We start from the raw sequence: 16,269 nt of genomic DNA, 5'->3' as shown, positions 1-16,269 counted from the left end.
GGGCCCAACCAAGGTACCATGAAAGTCAAACACCTTTTGCCTGCTACCTTTACTAGGCTCAGGCAGATCAGCCTGTGAGGTGTGACAATTCAATATCTGTTTTCCAGACAAATCTAAAATAGCTTCATCCCTGGAGACAGAAGGCAGCAGGGTGAAGAGCTGTTTATACCCAGGTAGAGAGATTATCTCCAATCCATTGGGAGAAAAAAAGCTTTCTTTTCCTTTCCCCCTCATGAGATGACTCATTGTTTGACTTGCTACAAAGCTTCAAACTGTGCATAGGAACACAAAATTTGCTGTATCTGATCAGATCTCTGGTACACAGCCTCTGGCAGGGGCTAATACCTTACACTTCAGAGGAAGACGAACTTTCCTTCCTCATATTGCAGCACCTGGCTGATTGTATGCTGCACATGGGAAGAAATTTCCTTCCTGGCACACCGTTCTCTGAGATCTGATTACCCTCCTCCTACCAAGCACTAAAAGAAACCTGGGAGAGTTGTACCACTGTTTTGTTTTGGTTTTTACCTCTTTAATAGACAGGCAACCCTATTTTCTGTTTCAGCAAGAGGTCACAGGCAGTGAATTGCATTCTGCTGCTATACCAGATTCCCAGACGGCAGCTTTGGAAAGTCCCAGAGCCACAGCTGTATACAGAACTGAATCTCAGTCGGAAAAGGAATTGAGATCAAGCCTGAGAACAGGTCAGAGCTGACCTAAGGAAGAGACGTCTGCATGGCAGCAGCAAGAATTCCCATTGGCTTTCAACTGCCCCTTAAGCACTGTATTATGTACCACACAGGAACAAGAAGTAGCATTTATTTATTTACTCATGAAGGACTTAAATTCTCCTCCCACTGAATTAGGGTCTGATTATTGAGGTCAGAGTTTTCTGCAGGACCTTTCTTTTTATAAGGAGTGGGGTGAGGTGTAGACCTGCTCAGATACATGGAAACCACCATCTAAAATGCGAGAATGAGGTCCATCTTTCACCGACTACAGGGCTATTCCTGCAGAGAACACACTCCAGACCCCATGCCACTGCTGGGCAGCATGTATACTGACTGCAGTTAAAAGAGAAAGAAGTCAGACGTGATACAGCCAGACCACAATACATGAAAGATTTTACAAGCCTATCTGAGGAGTGCTTGAAATGCTCATGCACAGTTTCTTTCCACCTTGCCATGTCATGCAAGTGACAAACTGCCTAAAACTAGCACATGGAAATCTAACTTGATTTCTGACATGTACTCCACAAGATGAGGACCAAAACGAAACATCATTGGGAAAATCAGGCCAACACGGACAGAGCTGTATGATAACTTCACGTGAGGTGCATATTCCCTTATTGATAACAACGTAATCAATCATTTGCTGTACAAACACAGATCAATGTTTCCCATGTGCTGGTAACAGCGTATTTTCCCCTTCCGTTCAACTAATACAAAAATATGTCCAAAGAGAGGTTTGGATTGATCATCGCTAGACCCAGAAGAGCCAAATAAGCTGCAGTGACTGGGACTACCACGTGGCAACTCTGGAACAGACCCAAAAGTTCACACTGCGAATCAGGTCTCTGCTGGGTTTCAGCAGCACATCTGAAGCTCATGAGAAAAGCCCCAGCGTAGTATGACCTAGAACCATTTGGCTTCTAGTTACTGGGGATCAGCAAGCAGGCCGCCTAGTTCAGCTTGGCTGTCACTAACAAGAGCCTTACTTACAAACACATTGTGTTTGGAAGACACAAAGTGCCATAAAGTAAGTTCACAGCTTTTCCCTAGCCTGATCACCTCTCCTCCCATTTCCCTCCCTCCTGGCTCTGCTGTTTTCCTGGGAAGTTAAATTTCTTCCAAAGCCTCTGTTTAGCTGCCTGCCTTCACTCCATGCCCACTTGCTTTGTGAGGCCTAACCAATTCGGTCACTGGCGGAGGCTATTCTGGGGGTGGAGGCCGGTGTTGTTGAAAGTGCTTCGGAAACTACCATTCAAAAAGTAATTCTTTCGTGTGCAGTACAGCATTTACTAAACTGATACTCCACCTCCTTTGCCCTTTCTTAAAAAGAAGCAGTTGGGCTTGTGAAAACAAGGGCATGAGAGGGTTGGCTTTGCAGCTGAAGGGACTTTATAGTACAGCACACATAGCTATCAGTAGGTCCTGAAAATGTTTTCCTGTACTCTCCATGAAAGAAAAACTAATCCCACTTACATTTTTCCTTTTAGATGCTGTTTCTTATTTTCCCCTCTCCATCTTCTTTTTTATTGTCATGCCCATAGCAGAAGAAAATAGGTTCTTTTTATCTCTCCAGTTTTATTCTCTGTGAAAGCTAACAGCATTGTCTTCAGCTAACAAAGGTACTTACCAAGCAGAATAAAGTGAGGAAAATTAGTGCTGTGCTACAAAACATAGTTTTGCCTGCTGAACTCACTGCTGGAATCAGTGTGAAGGCTTTGCTGCCTTTGGTAGGTGTGGATCAGATATGGGGGATGATGCCTTTCTCCCAGTCTGCCCTCACCACAGACTTCATAGGGTAAATAGTGACCTGGGAGTCAGACTTGGCTCTGCTCTCATCTCTGCTGCTGCTCTGCTGGATGAAATCTGGCAAGCATTCTCAACCTTGGTCTCCCTACCTGCCTAGCAAAAAATAACCAGCAAAAACTTCTTGAACTTAACAGCTGAAAGCAGGTTAGCCAAAGCCATGTAAACCATTATCTGTCTCTGAGAGGTCCATTCTCTAGCCTGTCTTCTGAGAGCTTCCAAGCACCACTTTCAGCAGAGTAAAATACAATGATTTATAGACATGTTTATGATCTGACAGCTTCATATACATTAAACAGAGAGCAAAATTAGTGGTCACCTTTCTAATGCCACAGGCTCCTGCACTAGTGTCTTTAATAGATTATCTATGTCTGCTGCTTTTTTCCTCACTGAAATCCTGTTTCTAACACCTCTTGAGCTATCTACCTTGTAAATGATGAGAGCTATCAATTCTCATGCTGCAGGGCACAAGCTGATAACCATCTGTATTGCAGAGGCAATCCACTCTGTTCCTATTTGTGGCCAGCAAAAAGAAGTACAATGAAGAGGGGCTGATGGGGTAATTTACACCTTGAAGTAGCCAGTCAACTTGTTTAGGTTTGTTTAAGCACTTACACTGGTAGACATGCACACATGCATGCAGTATAATGTATTGTTCTGTTGAAGAGGTGATAAGCTGATGGTCTCTGAAGAGTTCACTCTTTTTGACAGTGAACCCCTCAGGAAACTTGAGGTTGGAAATACTGAGTGTTTTGCTCACCTAGTATAATCTTCTGCACGTAAAACTACACAGCCAGTGGTATTTGCATCTGACCACAAACTTCTGGGGGGTTACAACTTTGATTTTTGAAGAGATGTAGCCAACCTTGAATCTTGCGAAGCACTCATACTCAGCATCGCTGCTTTGGAAGACAGAATATTTGTTTTACAGTATGAGTTGCTACGTTCAATGTATGTAACAGATACATCTAAAACATGAAGTATAATGTACCGTAGGCTTTTTTCATCTTGACTCATTTTGGAACAATCTGAAGACACAAATCCAATGCTAAATGTACAGTACCCACCGAGAGCTGCTGTTCTGTTTCAGTTTCAGTATGAGGACTCAACCACAGGACAGCATGCATGGTGGAAACAGCGTTCACAGTAAGTTTTATCTAACTTTTTCTTCCACTTTGGCCAGGCACTCTATGCTTACACCTGGCTGCCTGGCAGGCAGGATGATGAGGCGAGAAGGGGTTACAGACAGACCTCTTATTTATCCCTGCTTTCTGCAGAGCAGACAGAATTGTTCTCATTCCCACGCCAAAAACTACTTACTACAGTTGGGCAAACAGCAAAGGGGCCAGCACATGCAAATCAGCAGCTGGTTCCAAACACCCAGGGACAGATGCATCACCACCGGCAGCATCAGGCAGGCCAGCTGACTACAGGACAGTAGCCTTCAGTGGGAAAATGATGCTGCACGAGTTGAGAAGAATGTCTGCTACCAACCAGCTCTTTAGCAACTGAAGCTCTCTTTTCTGTTATTAAGAAAATTCTTCCATGTTACCCATAAAGCACAATATACGGTTCTGCAAATCATGGTGAATGTCAAGCTGGACAGGGACATGAGGTTGTTTTTTTCTCTTCAGCTCTGTATAAAGGCAACATGGTCTGAAGGAAAAATTGGATCAGATTCAAATCAACCTCCCAAGCTCTGCCAGGACAACTTTAAGAGTCCTCCTCCTTCTCTCACTTCTTCGTTTGGAAAGCCAGGCTACCCAAATGCAAAGAGGTGTCATGGGGCTTGGCCAGTTAACAACTGTAATGCTTCAAAAGTGCAAGAACGCTGCACAGCTTCTTCAAATGACTGCAGTTCAATACTCCCACGGTGCCATCTCTGCTGCTCTCTGGTTCCCTGTTCAGAGGTATTGATTGCTGCTGCAGACCAAGGGCCCTTTTCTGACACCACACTCAAACCTTACAGCACAAACCAGGACGCGCTGCTCGCCAAGAAGGGCTGCGCTGAGCTCAACAGCAGTGTGCCATTCACACTGAAGGGGGTTCAAATTAAAGCCTAAGGTGGGTGCTTAGGTCCTCCTGAGGCAGGAATTCTACTCTGTCTCTGCTGCAGTTGCTGCAGCAATCTCTTTCCGCAAGTGCATTCCCCATGGCTACCAGCACTGGCAGGCTCCCACCCACAGGGTAGTCAGTAGCTCCTCAAGACTACCTCTGTAATTGAAGGTAGACAAGCAGATTTAAAGACCCTGCTTTATCAGAAGGCCCTTCTAATTCCTCAGAGGAGGGGAATGTGTGACAGAGAGCTGTAGTGTATTTAGCTTTTCCCATGCAGATGGACAGCCTAAATAACTAACTTCTGGGATACTTCTCGGGTTAGCGGAATGATACATGTGGAAGATACATCCCTTCCACAGGAAAAACTCTGTATCGCTGGTGGTCCATGCACTTGCTGTTACGAGTAGGGGACAGAAGTCTGGTGAGCAGTGATGTTCCTGAGCACTTGCTCTTTCCAGTGAATGCTACTTGACCCAAGTAGTGAAGCAGTGGCCATTCATTGCTGCTGGGCTGCAGGGATTGCCGCAGCCTACAGCACAGACCTAACTCTATAGTTTCAAGGTTCAGAGATAAGCAAAGGTGGAAAAGATGGAAAAGGTTAATCCTGGCTAATCCTCAGAGCAAATTATTTGGGAAGCGAGTACAACCTAGTACAAGAGAAATGGATGGCAGCAGATGAAAATGCACCTTTACAGGTCTTGTTAAGGAAAAAAATGAGTGGATAGGGAACAGAGGAGTCACGTGATATGCAGGAAGAGAGATGCCACTGAGACTTGCGTGTTCTTTAAAAAGGTCTGAAACTGCCTGTAATCAGAATGACAAGGCTTTGGGAAGCTTCCTACACTGCTGGGAACAGAGGGCGAAACAGCTTTTTCAGTAGTATCTGAAATAAAAGGCACAGGCTCATGTCTCCTGCTGCTCTGTTGAGCAGGGTATTAGAGGTACAGCACAAGAGCAGGTAATGCTCCATGCACTGTGTTGGCTCTGGGGCCTCTGCATATGTAGATGTCTACAGAGACAAACCTAGTGCAGCACTGGGCTGGGTTTCATGCTGACTTCGCTAGCACAGTGTCCTGTGACCCAGCCCTTCTCACTGTCTGTACAGAGACCATGGAAAGTTGACACACCCGAATCCCTTAGGGCTTCAGGGCCATAAAATAAATAAAATTGCTTTTCTAATGCAGCCTTTGGAAAGCCCGTAAGAAACATATTGATTGGAAAATGCTCGATTAGAATGATCAAGCTCTGTGCTCTCATACAGGGAAATAAATCTTTTCGACTCCCCACACCCAGTGCCAAGCTCTGCTTCCTGGAAGCAACTATGGCCCTTTCTGGAACTGAGGTGAAAATCCCATGTTCCATCACCTCCCCTGACCTGCTGACATTACACATGGTTTGCATTTGCTGATCAAATGCACAAGCAGGACTCTAAATTAGCTCTCTGGGCTGATAGCTTGCTGATAAATGATGGCAGATGAAGTCACCACTACAAAACCCCCACAAAATGTGAAGACTCTGTAAGCGTGAAGGAGGGAGGAAAGGCCACACTCTACAGAATTCAACATGAAGAATGTATCCTTTCTCACTCTATAGCCAAACCCTTTTCTTTGCAGATACAGGTCAGTAAATGAAGTCAACTCTCTTACACAAAATTACTTAGCTATGTCTAAGACCCCAACCCCAGAAACAGTCAGGGAAGTCTCAACACTGCAGACCAATTCCTGAAGTCCTCAGTTTCTATTCTGACTTGATGTCAGAATAAAAACTCAAGCAACCCAGTCATTTAATGTGGCCAGTTGTGCTTCATTTCTTGTAACCAAAATCAACCAAAACTGCCTCTGTGCTTCCCCCTGCATCCTCTAGAGTTAACTTACAGAAAAAGTGGACCTTAGGATGTAATCCTGTGAACTGACTCATTTTGGGATCAGTCACAGAAAATGTTACAATGCTGGAGCAGTCTACCTGCTGCTGACAGGCAGTTGGAGGCCTGAAAAGAGAATTCACCCAGAACGGGGCAAACCAGTCTACATAAATGGTGTTGGTAGGCATGCTGAAGTGGCCAGTGTTTGAAGTTCTGGAAGGGGAAAGCTACCAGCTGAACAAGTGAGCAACCACAGAGGTGATGAAAAGACCAGCCTGCTTTCCAGGCACTCGTTCCATGAGCCATGTCCAACAGCTTTCAAGACCTGCACAGAACAGCTCCAGCTTCCTTTCATGTTGTCTGCAAAACCTTCCCTAAAAGCCTGAAAAGAGCTCTGCTTCCAGGGCAGGGTGAAGGCTGGGTTTTTGCATCTGGGCACCACATTCAGAGAAGACCAGAGCGTAACCGTGAGTCAGTGAGCTGTGGACAGCACAGTGCTGCTGTACAGCTCACTGCAAGCGTCAGCTACTACTGCGGTGGCTGCACTCAGCGAAGAACTTGCTTGGGTCCCAGACCCCTCTATTTGCTCATGTTGTGCCCACAGGCAGAGAGGGCAGGTGACCACAGGATTCCTACCAGAGGCCTGTGCAAAACAAGCAGCTGGCAGGGGGATGGGGAAATGTTGGCTTGGATCTGCTCCCAGTTATAGTCTTAATCCACTCCTGACTCCTTCTCCACCAATTGTTGGCTGTTTTCCATGAAGCAGACACTGCTTTCCAAAAGGAGCTGAAAGAAACATCTTCTGTTGCTTTTTCCCTTGTATGTGCAAAAACTGCATCCTATACAAAAGCCAGCTGAGCACCAACAGTGGCATGGGTTAGCTAGCTCAGAAGACAATGCTGTGAGAAGCAAGCAGTTTTGCAAGCAGAAGTCAAGGCGATTGTTAAGAACTTTCATTTTCTTCTCAGCAACTCTTTATTGTTTCAACCCAATTTATCTTAATCCAGGTCAAACTTCAGGTCTAACAAACATTCTTTTCAGTCTTCCTGAACTGGATACAGCCACTGCTGATATTAGAAATACTCATCTACACTGTACAGTGCCTTTCAACTGCAGAGAGATTAGACTGTTATATCTGTTTTATAGATGTAAGGCACAAAGTCATTGGACATCTGCTCATACACTGAATCTATTACAGGAGGGATCAAATCCAGGAACTATACCCTGCTCCTCTTTACAACTGGACAAACGCAGAGCATCTTTACGTCCTTAACACCTACTTTTCTTCCTGCTTTTTGTGCCACTTACTTACTGCATCCTGGCAACAGTAATTTTAAAGTAAAACCCTGTATTAGAATGAACTGTCAATACATGCTGTTTCTTTGATACAAAATAACCTTGATCCCTGGCTGGGGTGTTGAAAATTTGTAAGCAATTAAAAATAAATTGATCTTGGTAGTCTTGACCTACATATGGTTTTACTTAAGTCTCTTGCCGGCTGTCTAATTGCCGTACAGTGAAGACGGGTGTTTGGATTATTACCGTGCTTACAGTATGCGGCAGCAATGCTGGTGACGGAACTCAAAGCTCCAGCTTTATGTGCCTAACCAACACTTCAGAAAGATGTGAAAACCCAAAGAAACAGTTGCTAGCAGCAATGAATACAGCTGTTGAAAAAAAATCAAATGGTTCCTTTCAGCAGTTTATTACTCTAGCCTGTCACCAGCTAGGTCACCTCCATCTTACAGTGGCTGCAAACTTAGAGGTGATTCTACCATTCTGGAAAAGAGAGGTTAGGGAGTACTTTTTGTATAGCTGTATCAAGTGGAAAGTTTTGAAACCTCCATTTCACATGCCAACAAAATACCACCACCAACAAAACAAGACACTGTAATCCTCCTGTATTAAGAAGCTGCTTTCTTCTCACAAGGAGATTTTGTTCTCAGAGGCTCACATCCTGAAGAAGTTGGGTCCCTTTCCCTTGAGGAATTTTGGCTGGAACTTTGTTTCCTACCTCAACTGTGATTGTGAGAGTTGGGGAGGGGAGAGCGCGTACACAAAGAGCATGTTTTCCAGGCTGTTTCCAGGGAACGTGAGGCCAGCTCCGCTACAGAACGGCCTATGCTGTGACAGCAAGATGTCATCTGTTGGCTTCCTCTGTGCTGGGGCTCCAAGCCTTGCACGCTACAGCTGCATTTGTGCTGCTACTGTAAAAGCAGCAGATTTTGGCAGCACAGATTTTGGAGCCATGGCTTACTTTGCCTGTAACCATTAAGCAAATCAGTGTAGCGAAAATTTTACCACCAGCATGTGGTAAAAGCATGTCATACATCTACTGTAACTGATTTCACTTCTGGACCTCTGACTCTTGCTTATGCCGGCATTCTCCTTCAGACTCCATCCAGAAGAGCTATAAAAGTCTTTTTCAATCCACCAGTATATGAGTTCTATGCTTTATGCGAAAACCTGCCTTCAGGTGACATTAAATATTAAATAACTGGGGGAAATGGTGCAAATTACAGCTCAGGAGGCTGCACACTGTACTCAGTTCCAAAACACATCTTGGGCTTCAGAAGAGGAGGTAAAAACCTGCTCTTAGCATGCTGCAGACATTTCCCACTCCCAAGATGCTGCAAACCAGAGTTCTGACATGATTAAAAACTCCTGATTTAGCTTCATTTCTTGATGGCTCCTTAATGAACTAAATCCCTGCAGCTCTTAAAAACTGTCAGTCATTTCTCCAAGAAGACACTGATGTCCTAGAGAAAGGTCAAGTGTTTACAACAACTTGATGCTGGGGGTCCTTTTCCACATCCAGGGGGACAAGGAGGCCACTAAGGTGGACTCCAAACTCCACAAAAACACATTACCCGTTGAGAAGAAGTATAACTGCATTGCATTTGCATGGGCACCTTTATCTCTACACTTCCAGTGCAACTTGTGCACAGAAAGGCTTCTTGTACTTAAGTACTTGTGCTTGAAATACATTGATAATGAGAACAAATTAAGTGTGTGCTCTTTGATTATCAGATGATAAATTATCATGATTATCCTTGCTGCAGCTTGAGAATTGCTTCCCCTCCAGGGTTTAACTCCTGCTTGCTCAGAAGCTAGTCAGCGCACCCACTAACTTCTCATATCAGGCCCCCAAACCCAGCTGGCTTCCACTTATTATTTCTTTGCAATAATAAGTCTTATGAAGTTGAAGCATTACTTCTGTTTGGGGCCATATGAAAATATTTCCCAAAGAATCAGAAATCAAGTTTCTTAATTGGGACAACAGGCAAGATCCATGGGAGATAGAATGCTGTGTGTCTCAAAGCCTTATGCAGGCTGCACAAAGCCATGGCCGCAGCACTTGCAGGCATCCCTGGGGTGCTTCTCTGAACTAGCTCCCTGAGGTGCCAACTACAGCAAGGACAAGGAACATACGCTGCATGTTCAGCATAGCCTGCCTGACACCATGGTGACTAATTCATGCTGAAGACTGGGGTACTATGGCGTCAGCAAATTCTGGGCAGCTGTGACACCGACTCACCTCTGCCTGCAGGGCAGATACACAGTTGTGTGAGCTATGGCTCTCTCTCTGTGACAGCCCTGGATCTCAGAAACACACACATTTAGTTTCTTTTCTGCAGCTTCACAAGTGTCTTGCTGGAGTCCTGAGCTTGAGGGAAATATGCCCCCTCCTGAACTGGGTATATTAGAATAAAAGGGAAAATGATTTCTGTCTCAGTGCTGGCATGTCTGCAGTCACTGTACTGTCCTTCAAACCAGTCCACAGCTCAGACAGTATGCTGTTCAGTGGCAATGCTGACTTCGTATTGTCTTCTGCCTGCTCCTTCAATGTGCCAGTGCAATTGGTGGAGGAGCTATTCTGTGATCTTGATGAGAGAGATAATCTGTACTTATGTATATACGCGCATTGGTTTCTGCCAGATCATCTTTGTGAGCTGATTAAGAGCTGCACTAACAGTTAGGTCAACACAACTGGCAGAAAGGTAGCAAATTGCAAAAGGAATAACAGCTGGATGTGATGACAGAGAGGGGAGGAAATGCTTCAGCTAGTATTGTTATAGAACATCTAATGTCACTGAAAAATGCATAGGCTTGCTGTATTGCCTAAGTTTACTCTTGATGATGTCACAGAGAAAGGCTTGCTTCCAGGGCTGGAAAAATTATTGCAATGTCAATACAGGCAAATAATTTACCTACGCATTTCCAGTAGAGGATCAAGCTTCATGAAAAGGAAAACAAATGGATGAGATAATTCACAAGGAGGATGTGTCTCATCCTGCTTTACAGGTTTCTTGCAAAGGTAAAGGTGCTGTGAGAGAAACTGCATACTGGTAACAATGGGTAACTGATACTATCGCAGATTAACAATTCTTAATATCCTCTAAACCTATTGTGCTAGTATAGACACCTAGTAACCTCAATGTCAGTGAAGCTATCTTGTGCTGTCCTTCTTTCCACCCTTCCTTTCCTACAGGAAAGACAGCCATCGCGGTGCTTGCTATCACCAACAAACTACTGCAGACGGACTGATGGAAAGGGAATTTCTGTCTCTTGAGAGGGGCATTGTACGCTGCAGCTGGGAGCCCCAGAGCTGAGATGGGATCAGCTGAGGAGCTGTGACGACAGGAAAGGGTGAGAAAGTTACCCCTCTCAGTCCCACTAACAGTGCCCCCTCCTTTGAAGGGCTGAGGGGTAGCAACCTTATTTTTCTTATTTTAAGTACTGTGAAAGAGAATCAAATTATATCCCCTGTCAGAAACATTTAGTAACATCTAATGGCTTTTGGGCATGGCTGGCAGTTGTGCCAGGTAGTATAAAACAGTGAATAAAGAGGAGTCCCTGCCTGGAGGACACAGCAATATACACAGGAGAGGGAATCATAGAATCGAATCATAGGGAACAGCATGATGATGTGCATACAATGCTGGTCTCCCTAGGAACCAAGTGAAACTACTGGAATCCTCGTATACTTTTTACTAAGTGGATATTGTGAAAATGTAGTTAGAACACTTTTTCATCAACTTGTCTAATTAAAATCCCCCATATTTTGGCAAAGTTCAACCAGCTCTGTGAGGGACACTTGTCAAATTACATATCTTTGCAGAAATACAGATTCATAGGTGTTATCTGTTCACACACCACTTCTGTCCACAAAATCTCACACAATCACGTTGAAGTTAGGAAAGCAACAGAGGTGCCTCTATCAAGTAGCAATTTCTCTTCTATTTTTCCAGTGCTTCAAGACTTGCTTGGTTTACAATGTCCAAACCAGTTTAGCTTCATTCTTTTGTATCATAACCTCCAAGTCATCTCAAGTTTCTGCTCTCCTGGGAAGACTGATTCACAACCAACTTGCACAAGACGGAACATCTCCTTAAAAATCCACAATATGGACCTACTGGTCATGCGCCTGGACTTGTCTGAATTTAGCTACCTGCTGTGGTTATCTGCTGCCCTACTTGACTGGATATCCTCTCTTTGGTTAAGCCAACCGTGTCACAAATAAAGTCCGCATGAAAGCTGATTTTGACAACCGTACCAGCAATAGCAAATAGTGGAAATTCTGTTTGATATTAGGTTAGAGGAAGGGAAGTTTCTTTGTAACTACAGCACACAAGCCAAATCCAGACTGCAACAGGAATGCACAGATTATAAACCTTCCAGACTGTGGATCAAAGTGTGCACCTGTACGAGCGGGGCAAGTAGAAAGACAAATTTGAGAAGTAAGAAGGTAGGAAGCAGACATGCACATAAGGACAGGATAGTGAACTATGTCTTGAAGAAAGGATCCCTTGTAACCTAATTTTTCAAGTCGCTCTAACTTTTTGTTTCATGCCTGTTTTTCTAATTCTTACACTACAGAAATTACTAAGTTAATAGATACACGCTGTTAGTGCAAAGCAAGTTGACATTCCAGGTCTTTCCTTTCTTCTTAACAAGCTACTAGTGGAAAACTACTTCTGTAAAACGCTTTGCTTATTAACATGGTTTTGATTTTTTCACATGACTGGGGTCAACTGGCTTAGCACTGACAGCATGGTACAGAAATGCAGACATGGGCACACTGTCAATTTGAGGGGTGGGGGGAGAAGTCTTCTTCAGCAATTTCACACAAAATGACATTAGGGAATGCAAAGTGCCAAAAATTTTCCCATGAAGCCCTGAAAAAATCTGCAGACTCTAGATGTCTCACACCACTCTGACAGATAATAAACATAGAGCATATGGACTCAAATACTGCATGTTCATGAAAACACAGTTTGACACCATGCAGAGTTTCTGAGGGCATGGATGCCGTTTCAGAAAAGATTTACACCCCTGTTATTCAGGTGTCTGGATATGCAAACAGTGGAAATTCAGGTAAAGGCTTCTTTGTGGGCTGGTTTACTCTTAAATAAATTGTTGCATTTCTTTCTTACACCCTCCTCTGAAGCAGCAGGAATGGGCAACTGTTGGGTTGGTCCTGTTCAATATTGTCTCTTCCCTGCTCCAATCAAATTTGTTAATGTAGGTCCTGAAACATTACTTCACTTGAAGATTCATTCTCAGAAGAAACCACCATGATTAATGTTCAACAAGATGTTTTGCTGATGTCTTGCTTTGAATTTTGTCTAGATTTCCATTTTCCCCAGTACCCGAGGTGTGCACATCGCATGAGGAGGAGATCTCTTTTGTCTGCCCAACCTCACCCTTATTCATTTAGTGCTGTCACAGTCATGCTTTTGCAGCTCTGCTGACGGAATCAGGTAGGAGGAGGAGGCTTATTTGGCAAGAGGAGTCTTTTGTTTGCATGTAAATACCTTGGTGTTATCAGAAAGAAAACAAGGAGTGAGCAGCGTGTGCTGAACAAAACTCCATCACAGCACTGTTATTCTGGTTTTCCCCCGTCTCTCCCAGAAGTGAGTCTCTATGTGTAAGAGAAGGGCTGGCATGCAGAACAAGTGTCGCTTCACTGCCTCCCCTTCCTTGCTAAATGCCATCCTTGCAGCAATTATAACAATTGCTAACCTAAAGAAATGATATTGGGAAACAGGTTGTTCTCAGTAAGAGGCATTAAAAACTCCATATAGGAAGTAGCTTTGAAGAAAAAAGTATTTTGAAAACCCAACAACAAAGAAGGGATCCAAGAGTGGATTGAAGCATTAATAAAGCCAAAGAGTCCAAGACAATGCCCACTTAGATCTTTCTGTGTATCTCAGCATCTTGCTGCCTCTTCAGTTTTGTGTTCAGAGAAGGGATTTTCATGGCAGAGGGTACATCAGCAGAGCACTTAGCCCAAAGCTGCACATGAAGTACCAGCATTTCCTGAGACACGGTTCTTTTTCTCCTGTTTTTGCCAAAGACACATACATGAACTCAGCTCTCCACACTGTATTGTTCACACAGGCTGATGCAGTGCCAACCCTCACTGGGACAGAGGAAGCACAGCTCCCCTGCATCAAAATTCCTATCTCTCTCTAGTTCAGGTCACTGTTCTGAACGCCCAAGTTGATTTTTTTGCACAGCCTGCATCTCCATACAACAAGAAGGACATTCAAAGCTCAGGGGTTTTGTTGGGTACTGAGGAACACCTCAATCTGCAGCATCCTGCTGGGTTGGCTGGTCCCACAGTTCTGCACCCTGGCATTTCCAGTGCACACATTTCTGCCAACTCTTCCCAGCCTCCACTAAATCCTGTACTTCTACGTGGGATGTTCTCTCTCTCACTATAAGGATGAGGAGAGAAAGACAAATTGTTTGGGTTCTTATTTTTGCATCCTGCTCTGCTTTAACATGCAGGAATATCCCACTGTTTTTTCAGTCTTTGCCCTCTTGCTTAAGTAATGCTACTCACACGGTTATCTTTTAAGCCTGGGAAGCAGCGACTTGAATAAAGCAACATTAACAAACTGGATGCACCCTCAGGGTGTGCACCCAATCCAGAGTGTAACACTTCAGCCAACCCATTCGTCTCACCGTACCCTCCAGCTGCCTCCAGACAATTCAGGCACACTCAAACCCTAGCTATGAAAAATCCTTATGAACATATCATACTGCCCATGGACTTATTCCACCAAGGTGAATGTTAAATGAGTGACCAGTTAATGCCTGCTCAAACTTTTGAAAACAGTGACTTTGAATCCTGAAAAGTATGTCTGCACCTCCTGTGGAAATCAGTGGTGATGTTGACAATTTAGCTGCAGCGCTGAGTAGTATGCAAGGCACCAAAAGGGAGAGAAATGTTTCCCACAATATCAGGTTTGGGTTACTCATTTTGAACATAACGTCTTCCTTTCGTGTTAATTACCAAAACACTTCATGAATCCTTACACATTTTGGTGTTTGGAAAACACTGCATAAGATCAGATGCTGCTTTCTTGTGTTTCCCTTCAGCTTGATCAACTGTGACATTGGATTTAATCATCAGAGGTAAGAGAAAGAGAGAACAGCACACCTGGACCAGGCAGGCTGAGCTGGGCTGAACAGCAGGAAGTGTTACTTCTTTCTTTCTCTTCTCAGAATGGGAGTCAGAATGGAGAGACACCAGTGTTCCCAAAGAAATCTGGGAATATTTCTGTATCCCCGTCAAAGCCCAGTGGTTTCTTTGCTCTCTTGGTTTGCTAGAATCCATATGAAACTGAAAAAATGGTACTGGGATACCATCAGGGTGCTTGCCCCATCCAGGATTCATTTGGCATCTCTGCCAACCCCTTAAAAAGACATAAAAGAGAAGATAATTTTTAATCTCCTGTCATGGTGTGACTGCCAACATGACAGGCTAAAGCTGCATCTCCTCAAGAAGAGGGAGTTGAATATGTCCATAGCAGCTATTTCCTAATTGGCAGACACAATGGAGAAGCCTTTTGCTTGCCCTGATAAGGTCATTTGCATAACTCTACCCAAGTGGCTTTGCATATATTTTTTCTCTTCTTTTTCCTTCTCTCCCCACTTCATCAGGTCTCAGGCATTTCTCCATGTGCCAGAGAAGCCTCAGGAAAACCTTATCTGTAGTTAATCCTAATATTCATTTTATTATACACTTATTGATTTATTTCTTGTACATTTTGGTAAGTGTTCTTATTTGCACAACATTAAATAAAGAAATATTTGCTGTTAGTGCAAAAAAGGATTCTGTTTTTTTCTGTGTAGGTTTCTTTTACATTCAGTCAAAATAGCTGTGGATTTTCTTTCTGCTTTTCAATGAAAGCCTCCTAATTATATTTGTTCAGAAGAAACAATTGAGATTTCTTCAAGCTAAAAGCAATTCTGAACCAAAGTATAAGTGATATTCATACTTTTAGTGTCAAAATTGAGATAAATGTAAAATTGCAAAGCAACCCTCATAAACAGTGGAAAGGAAGATGAATACCAAAGTGCATCAATTTAAATACATATGACATCGACATAACAAACAAGACACAGAGGGTTGCATTGCTTAACCCATATTCTTGTGAGCATTAACTTACACAAGCAGTTCCAGTGATTTTAGTGGGATTTCTCACTTGGGCAACTGCCATCCAGGGGAAGAAAGGGGTAAAAATCTGCCCTTTTCTTAGTTCAGATTTTTTTAAATATATATTTTTAACTTGGGGGTGGGGGTGTCTGTCTAATCCCAAGCTTTTTCTTCTGGAAAAGATTATGCTGAGATTTTGACACATTTTGAAGTTCTCAGTAACCATACAAGCCCTTGCCTTGTTTTTCATAGCAGCTTAAAAATACCTAGTATCTAAAAACCAGTGGGCCTGTACAGAAAGCCAGAACACAGGTTATTTCAAAATGACAGCAGCTCACACAATGAGGACCTGGTTCATGTGAAGG

At 43.6% G+C, this 16,269-nt stretch overlaps 1 protein-coding gene and 1 long non-coding RNA gene across 4 annotated transcripts in view; both read right to left on the bottom strand.

Moving 5' to 3' along the window:
• The window catches only part of LOC134172126 (uncharacterized), a 447,287-nt gene that overhangs the window by 338,547 nt on the left and 92,471 nt on the right, over positions 1-16,269 (bottom strand). The gene's annotated exons all lie outside the window — the stretch shown is intronic.
• ETV6 (ETS variant transcription factor 6) overlaps positions 1-16,269 on the bottom strand; it is a 133,327-nt gene that overhangs the window by 34,156 nt on the left and 82,902 nt on the right. The window lies entirely within an intron of this gene.

The sequence above is a fragment of the Pezoporus occidentalis genome, unplaced genomic scaffold (assembly GCF_034315485.1).
Source record: "Pezoporus occidentalis ecotype Australia unplaced genomic scaffold, CSIRO_AGI_Poc_V1 ctg44, whole genome shotgun sequence".
NCBI lineage: Eukaryota > Metazoa > Chordata > Aves > Psittaciformes > Psittacidae > Pezoporus > Pezoporus occidentalis.
Note: the sequence above shows the minus strand (reverse complement) of the source record. Positions and strands in the feature narration are given on the sequence as shown.